This window comes from Notamacropus eugenii, chromosome 4 (assembly GCF_028372415.1).
Source record: "Notamacropus eugenii isolate mMacEug1 chromosome 4, mMacEug1.pri_v2, whole genome shotgun sequence".
Lineage (NCBI taxonomy): Eukaryota > Metazoa > Chordata > Mammalia > Diprotodontia > Macropodidae > Notamacropus > Notamacropus eugenii.
This window is the reverse complement of record NC_092875.1, coordinates 56897120-56906269: the sequence shown is the minus strand read 5'-3', so window position 1 is coordinate 56906269 and position 9150 is coordinate 56897120. Positions and strand designations below refer to the sequence as shown.

At 45.7% G+C, this 9150-nt stretch overlaps 1 long non-coding RNA gene across 1 annotated transcript in view; it reads left to right on the top strand.

The window, feature by feature from the left end:
• Positions 1-32: 32 nt before the first annotated feature.
• The window catches only part of LOC140499565 (uncharacterized), a 57214-nt gene continuing 48096 nt past the window's right edge, over positions 33-9150 (top strand). The window contains exon 1 of the long non-coding RNA XR_011965482.1: positions 33-363. This is a non-coding gene — a long non-coding RNA (uncharacterized lncRNA). The remainder of the gene's footprint in view (positions 364-9150) is intronic.

The following is a 9150-nucleotide window of genomic DNA, read 5'->3' as shown; positions in this document are numbered from 1 at the left end:
CCTGCCCACCCCGCTTGATTTCTCCCTCCCTCCCTCCCTCCCTCAGGCAGGAAACAAATTCCAGGAATGCTTTGGCCCAAACTTTTTTTTTTTCTTCCCTTGGCCAGAGCAGGTGCTGCTGGGAGATGTAGTTCTTGCCTGGGGGAGGGGACAAATAGGATTTGTGAAGCTGGGGAGAGTGGATGTAGAGAGACTTTAGGGAGCTGGGATTGTAAGATGGGGGAACCCCACAAGATGGGAATTGCGGGAGGTGTGGGACAATGCCTGGAGCATTTTTGTCTTGGCAAAGGATTGTATTTTGGTTGGGCGTGGGTCAGGCTGCTGGATCTTGTATGGAGGGTCCTGGATCTCCAGAGAGGTAAGGTATGTTGAGGGGAGGCAGCTGGAGGAATCGGTGGTGTGGCATGGAGTGTGGTGGTGTGATGGGGGGAGAGGAGGGACAAACACAAGGTCTTCCCAAGAAGACACTAAAGAGAAAAGAGAAGGTGTTGGGGGAAAGCCTTAGTTTAGCAGATGCTCTGGCCATTGTGTTGAGAGCAGAGTGAGAATGATCAGGTCTGTTCATCCCAGGTTTAGGGCAGAGGGTCTCAATAGGAGTTAGGATTCCTGGTCCCATCTGGGTAAGAGTAAGGGTGTGCTGAAAAGTGTTTAACAGCCAGCTCTCCCAAAAAAATATACACAGGACACTTTTAAGTTTAATCAGCATTATTAATATTTTCTCTACCACTTTTTTAAGTCCAGACAATTGACAAAATAAGTCAAGCCCTTATTTGTAGCACTTGCCACTTTCTGAGGTGTAAAAATGCCCTCGCTGAAAATTTAATGGTGGCTTTCTAGAGCACTTTTGAGCTGACTTCTCTGCACACCTCTGGAGGGTCATACAGGAACTGGAGATAGATAAAGTGAGGAAATTGAATTGGGAGTGGTGTGGTGGAAGATTGAGAACAGGGAATAAAGAGGCAGGTGAAGGGAGATCTGCATTTCTAGGCCTGCTTTTGCCTTTGTGTGACCTTGGCATCATAGATATAGAACTGGAAGAACCACAAAGGCCATCTAACACCCTCCACATTTTATACAGATGAAGAAACTGAGGCCAGAGTCACATCTGTAACAGGCAATTGGGCCAGAGTTTGAACTGATTCTGATTCCAAAGTCAGCATGATTTTCACTGATGCCCATTTCCTGCCCTCTTGTGTACCCATGGTGGTCCTAGCCTTCTGACTCTTGGGCTGGCTCCCAATCCAATACTCTCTGCTGCTATGACTAAGAGACTCTTTTAGCCTGTTTTTTCATCTGAAAAATGCAGATATAACATCTACTCTCCTTCCTTAGAAAAGAGTCAGTTGAGGTAATAATTGAGAAGTAGCTTTGGGAAATTATAAAAGCTACTCTTTATCTGTCAGGTTATTGTTATTAAAATCATGGAATTGAATGTGACATTAAAAGTACTTCAGTCCAACCTCTCCCTGAATCACAAACCTCATCCTACCCTGTTGGAGGGGTGGTATGGTACTTGGCCAAAGAGCTTTGGATTTGGAGTCAGAGCCAGAGCTCCTGTCCCAGCTCTGCTGCTCAGCCTGCGTGCACCCTTGGGCCAGGCAGTTAACTGTCCTGGGCCTCAGTGTCCCATGTAAAGTTAGGGGTTTGGATGAGATGGTCCCTGAGAGCCTTCTCAGCTCCAGCCTCCACTTGACTGTCTCCCATGAAGGAGAGCTCACTAGATCACAACAAGATGACACTTTCTATTTTGGAATGATGCTAGTTGTTAAGGTATTTTTTATTATTTTACGTTAAAATCTGCTTGATGGAACCTCTTACCTATTGCTTATAGTTCTGTCCTCTTCACATCAAGCAGAACAAGTAGAATCTGCCTTCCTAGGTCAAATATTTGATTACAATGGTACATTCTGGGAAGTGGTGGTTGGCAACTGGAAAGGGGAAGCTATGGAGACTCTACCATTTAATCAGGCTCATTGGGGCCCAGTGCTCTGTTCAGCTGCCTAAGGAGAATGCCCTCAGTGCCTTAGCCATGATGGTCTAAGGGAAGAGGAGAGGTTTGGGGGATGCGGCTCAAAGCAGTCCCGGCTGCCCCCCCAGCATGATCCCCATCCTTGTCTCCTTTCCCACCATCACCCCAGGTGTTCCTGGGCACTCTCAAATATGAGGTATTGAATATCCAGCCCCGCTCAGACCGTCTCCTTAGGGGCCCAGGCATCTAGCAGATGGGATAAGTAACTGACCTTCCAGGGGTATTCGGCCTATTTTAGGGGAAGAGTCAAAAGATGAGACAGTTGCTCTTGACTTGGATATGAGGCTAACATTAGAGCCTAGAATTAAAATTTTTGACAAGGGAAACCCATTGGCAAAACTTACAGGTTAATGAACAGAAAACCAACAGGCAAGGGGAGTTGGGAGTCTGGGTCTTAAGTGGTGGAATATAGCACTCATGAGCTCTCCATCACCCTGACTTCCTCTTTCTGCTGAGGGGACCCCATTTATCTCTGATCCTCACTCTCCCTCATATCCAATCATTCGGCAAGTCTAGACAGTTCCCTACCGCCCCAGCACCTCTTGCTTCATTGACTTCTTCACTTACACAGCCACCAGCCTAATGCAGGCTCTTGTCATTTCTCCCCTGGCCTCCCTTCCATTCTTCTTCAAACCCATCTTCCACACACAACTGCCTAGTTGATACTCCCAAAGTATAGGTCTAACCTGGCACTCCACTGCTCAGAAAACTCCCATGACTCCCAATTTGCCGGTATGATAAAATAATGACTCCCTTACTTGGTGTTTAAAGCCCTTCCCAGTCTGGCACCAGTTTACTTTTCCAGGCTTATTTCACATTCCTTCCCTCCATGAACTCTTATGTTCAAGCAACTTGATCTCTGTGCTGTTCCTTATGCTCAGTATTCCATTTCTTATGCTTTTGCATGATCATCTCCCATACCCAGAATATACTCCTGGATCTCACCTTTAGACTCATAGCTGCTTTCAAAGCTTAGTTCAAATACTACCTCCTACAGGAAACCTTTCCTGATCCTTCCAGAGCCTGGTTCCCCCTCTCACTCTATTTCCCCAGAAAGAATATAACTTCTTTGGGAACAGGCAATATATCCTGTCTTTGTATCCTGAACATTTATTACTGTAATTGATGTAGTTGGTACTTAATAAATGCTAGTTGATTGGTTTTCACGAACTGCTGCTGTCATTGGAGGGGCTTGGGGACAATGGGGAGCACAGTGTGATTATTAGGGTCTTTTGGGGTCATTGAGACTTCTTGCATTTGGAGATTGATGGGTTAGGTGCTATGGGGGAAGTTCATAGGATAGAACTAGCTAGGGGGGATCTAGCTCTGGCAATGTGTGCATCAACCTCATTATCAGTGTGTACATCCCTGGAAAGTACACTGCCAAGGAAAGTGAACTTATCCACAGCTTTCAAAACTTCTCCATTTACTGTAACCGATGGTTCCACATATGGATGGTATGGTGGTTTGGAGCACCTGTGTTTTCTTGGTGTTAATTATCAGGCCAAAATTAGCACAGGCAGCAGAGAATTGATCTATACTTTGTTACATTTCAGCTTCAGAGGCTGCATTGAGTGCACAATCATCTGCAAACAGAAAATCATGCACCAACACTCCCTCCACTTTGGTTTTGGCTTGTAGCCTTTTCAATTGGAAGGATTTACCCTCAGTGCACTAGCTGACTTTGATGCCATGTTCAATCTCATTGAAAGCATTTGACATGACTGAAAACATCATGCTAAAGAAAGTATGGGAGAAAAGAAATATTAGACTGGCCACGAAACTGAAGGTCTACAGAGTTGTTGTGCTGACCTCATTGTTGTATGCCTGTCTACCAGTGCCATGCCAGGAAGCTGAATAACTTCCATTTGAATTATCTTAGGAAGATTCTGAGGATCACCTGACAGGATAAGGTACCAGACACTGAGACCTTACTTAAACTAAACTGCTAAGCATTCACATTCTGCTTCAGAGAGCTCAACTCTAATGGCCTGGCCATGTTGTTTGAATGCAAAATGTACACTTGCCAAACTGTTTTATGGCAGACTCACACGGGGCAAATGTTCACATAGTGGTCAGAAGAAGTGATACAAGGACATTCTCAGGGTCTCCCTTAAGAATTTTAGAGTTGATGTGTGACATGGGAGACACTGGCACAGAGCCTCTCAGTATGGTGTGCCCACATCAAAAATGGTGCAATTTTCTGTGAGCAAAGCAGAATTGAAGCAGCTCAAAGGAAACACAAGATGTACAACTTTAAATATCCACCCCAAATGTTAACACGAACCATTTGTGCCCCACCTGTGGTACAGCATTCTGAGCTCGTATTGGTCTGATCAGCCAGTTGGACACACTGAAACTTGTCTCTAGCATGTTGATGTCATTTCGGTTCTCTTCAAGAATGAAGGACAACAACCAACCACCAACAAAGCCTAGACACAAATGCTTGTTGTCTGACTCCCAAATCAGTTAATCTTTCCATTATGCTACAGTGTCTTCCTAAGTGCCTAAAACCTTATGGGGGTGGGGAGAGATAGAGTATGGGTAATTGGAGTTTGTTGGAATTGAGCGTTATGGGCTGTTGGGTATAGTAGGCTAAGGAGGTAGTAGTAGGGCAGGAGAAATGTTAGGAGCTGTGATGGGGCTGGGAAAAATTGGAACTAGGGGCATGGAAGCTCACCTTTGGTGGCACTTGGCACAGAAATAAACAGTTCTGATGACCATACTTAGCTAGATGGCAGCACTTCCCACTGGTGCAGGTCCTAGAGTAGGCCAGCTTTCCAGGAAGCATGTTACCAAAGCTGAACTGCAGAGGCAAGCTCCCACCAAAGCCAGCCATGTCTCACTGCCCTGCCAGCCTGTACCCTCCACTCCCTGTGGCCATAGACCCATGGTTGGGCCTGAGACTAACCAACTTCTAGCCTCATGACACAGAGCTCACAAGGCCCTGCCGTACCCCCAGGCCTAAGGCTTGCCTTGTACCCTTGACAAGATAGCACATAGCCCCATTGGACAGGAAAAAGGAGTAGCAGTGGGAGATAGACCGTTTGGGGAGCAGGAGTTAGGGCAGAAGTTAAGATTAGAGTTATCCAGTGGGTGAGGAAAGAAAGACTTTAGGGGTGGGTTCTAGGTTTTCAGGCAAGCCAAGGGAAGGAAGACTGGGTTGCTCCCAGGGATCTGTCCCTTAGATACTTCCCCCTCCTCCTTGTAAGCATTTGATTCTCTGCTTTTTTTCTGAGGCTGCTGTGAGGAGCAGCATGAGGGAGACAGCGGACCAAGGCTGATTCCCGTGAATGATAGAGTGAGCCTTAGCTCTCCAAGTCCCAGGTTAATCCTTAGGGAAAGAAGGGAAAAGGGGATGGTCAGAGAGTTAGTTTATGCTCTTCCCCTTCCCATGTGTTCCCCACCCTTGCCCGTCTGATGTCTCCTTGTGGTTTAGGCCTGGTATAGCTGACCCCAGAAGCAGGTTAAGAGCAGATCACCATTTGTGCCCTCAGATCTGACTTCCTCTCTCCTTCCAAGTCCTTCCAATCTGGCTAGAATATCCTGAAGACAGAATTTTTCGGATCATAGATTTAGAACTGGAAAGTACCTCAGAGGTTATCTAGTTCAACCCCCTGATTTTACAGACAAGGAAACTTCAGTATTGGGAGCTAGGTTGTAGAAGAGTAGGGGTTATCTCTCTAAGAGAGGCCTATAGGGGTGGTGGTGGAATGGGAGGAGTGAAACTTAAGAGGCCCCACTGAGTGAGTGAGAGAGACAGACAGAGGGAGAGACAGAGGGAGAGGGTGTGCGTGTGTGTGTGTGTGTGTGTGTGTGTGTGTGTGTGTGTGTGTGTGTGTGTGTGTGTGTGTGTGTGTAGATGCTTGATGGTGCTTGCTCTGACCTCCTTCCTGTCCCACTCTTGGCCCTCAATCTGCCTCACATCCTCTTCACATTTACTGGGTAAGTGTCCTGGATAGTTGTTCCCTTGTGACAAAAGTCACTCTTTGTAAGAAAATTAGTATTTTTATAGATCACCTAATACTGAACAATTCTGGCCTTGTGTTTTAGGAGAGACTTTGACAAGCTGGATGAGTGTCCCCAGGAGGGACAGGAGAGCTTTTCTTAAGAATCTTGAAGGACTAGCAAAAAGCTGAAGGCTTAGATTTATTTTGCTTGGCCCTAGAAAGGAAGATCCAGAGCAGTGGGGAAAAAAACAACAATCCCCAAACCAACCAAACAAGAACTCAGAACACTTACTAAAAACTGGAGCTGTCTAGAAGTATGATGGGTCATCTAGGAAGTTCTACTGCATTTTGGAATATCAAGCAGAGACTAAGTAGCTGGGTGGTTCAGTGGATGGAACAACAGGCTTGGAGTCCCCAAGAACTGAGTTCAAATTCAACCTCAGACACTTCCTAACTGTGGGACCCTTAGAAAGTCACATAAACTCTGTCTAAGTTTCTTCATCTGTAAAATGAGGACACTAATAGCACCTCCCAGGGTTGCTGTGAGAATCAGTGAGATAATATTTGTAAAACACTTAACAGTGCCTGACATACAGTAAGCACCACATAAACATTAGCTATTATTGTATTATTTTGTGACCACTTTTCCAGGATGTCATAGAAAGGAATTCCTATTCAATTATAGATTGGACTAAATGGCCTTGGAGATCTCTTCCAGCTGTGAACCTGTATGAGCAAAGGTGTGGTGGTGGTGGTGGTGGTAGTGGTAGTGTGTGTGTGTGTGTGTGTGTGTGTGTGTGTGTGTGTAAATTTCAGGGTATAGCAAAAGAAGGGGAGCAATGGGTAATAATTCAACAAATGTTTAGAAGTGCCTACTATGTGCAAAGCACTGGGACAACTCCTGGCGATATAGCACAATGCCTGGCACATAGTAAGTGCTAGCTGAATGTCAGTGGTGATGATGATGATGTGACCACTTGTCTGGGATGTTGTAGAAAGGAATTGTGATTCAGGCATAGATAGAACTAGAGTCTCAAAAGTCAAGCTGTGAACTTTCCAAATCATCTTTCTCATTTGCCAAAAGACCTTCTGAAGGCCTAACTCTGACCAGGCCATTTCCATGCTCAAAAACCTCCTGTAGCATAGTCCATGCCTTTAAGGAGCTCACCATCTGTTTACATTATGGGTCTGACATCTGACACAAGCTAAATGCTGTGATAAGGTCAAAGGGAGAGCTATACAAAGTACTCAAGGAAGATTTGGGGATGGGTATGTAGTTGGGGGCACCCGAGAAGGCTCTGGAGACAGACCTTGAAAAGGATTTCATGAGGCAAAGCTAATAATTGCTAGTGTTTGTGTAGTGCTCTGAGGTTTGCAGGGCATTTTAATATGCTATTTGATCTTTGCAATAACTGCAGAGTGGGAGCTATTATTATCCTCATTTTACAGATGGGGAGGCGGACTAAGAAAGTTTGTGACAGCTAATAAGTAGGTGATGAAACTATCATCCTCTCCACTACAAAGTTGAGAAAAGTGCATTCTGGTCGTGTATAAACTCACAAGGTTTAAGAGGTCCAGACAAAGTCTGGGAATAACTGATTGTCCGGTTCGGTTCAGAGAATTTATAAAGAAGAGTTATGGGAGATATGACTAGACAAGCATTTGTTAGGAGTATTCTTGTGGGCATCGGCCTAGATTAATTGGAGAAGGGGAAACATTTGAAAGATGCTGTGGAGTCCTGGAAGAGTAGGTGAGAGACGTGCATTGTCTCAGAGGCTCCCTTTGAAGGACGCCATTCAGATCAAACCAATTATAGGGCTTTTCTCACCATCCCTTTTCCTCTTCTCCAAGTGTATCATTCCTGCTCAGTTACCTTCCTTTACAATCCTCATTGTACGTAGCGACCAGCTCCCCTTCATTCCTTTGCCTCTCTGACCTATTGACAGTCATTCCTGGCCAAACCCAAGCCTCACTTACCCCTTTGCTGCTGAACACTGCTAGAGAAAATGGTGAAGACATTCTGCTGAGTGGTTTTACCACAGGTTTTTGTTATCTGATGTCAATAGGGCCCTTTCCAGTCTGGAGGAGTAATCCTTTTATTCTTCTCTGACTTTTTTTTTTTGGTCCTAGAGGCAATCCCATTCACACAGCTATTAAGTGTGTGAGGCTGGATTTAATCTCAGGTCCTGACTTCAACACTAGTGCTCTATCCGCTGTTCCATCTAGCTGTCCCTCTTTGATTGTCTCTTGCATGGTCTCCACAGGACTGTTCTGAACCTATCTGGAACTCCACTAGACTACTGCTGGATTCAGCTGTTGTCGGCACATTGAGAAGCCTTGCTTATTCCATTGCAGGCCTTGGTCTGGGCTGGAGGCTGAAAATGAGACCTGACTATTCCTGAGGTCTGAGCCTTCAGCCTCTGCTTGCTTCTGGACTTGCATAGCGTGGGCCCACAACAGCTGCTCACCCTACAATGCCATCACCTAAGCATAGATCCCTTCCTTGATCTGCATCTGTGACCTGGAACTGAATAGGGAGTGGTTGGCATTGCACAAGGTTGTGCACCTTTGTGTGGGTCAAGGTATCCCACTGCATCCTGAGCCATCTCCAGTCATCCTGATGAATATCTGGTCACTGGATCCAGATGGCTCCGGAAGAGAAGTGAGACTGGTGACCTTGCACATCCCTCTCTCACTCAAAACAAAGTTAAATGCAAGTCTTATCATCATTTCTCTGATGTCACGGTCTTCTTCGGCATGAAGGACCAACACAGCAACTCAAACTCTTACAGCAACTCCCCCTCCTTTCCTCTCGGTAGAGGACATTTTCTCCTGCTTTCCCGAGAAATCAGAGACTCCATCATTTCCCCTATTCCACGCCTTACAAGTCCCCTTCAGCATTCCCTCCCATTCTGTCCTCCAGTCTTTGCTGAAGAGGGGACCCTTTGGCCAAGCCCAACTTGTTGATTCTGCCCATGCTTGTTGACTTCTTCCAGATTTTACCCCTTGGCACGTTCCCCCTCTTTCTTTCCTCTTCAGTTTCTCCTTTTCCACTGCCTCCTTTCCCATTGCCTAAAAACATTTAGGGTTTGCCTATCTTTAAAACGTTTTGCTTGACCCTATCTCCCCTCAAACTTTATTCCTTCATCTCTCCTCCTTTTCATAGCCAAA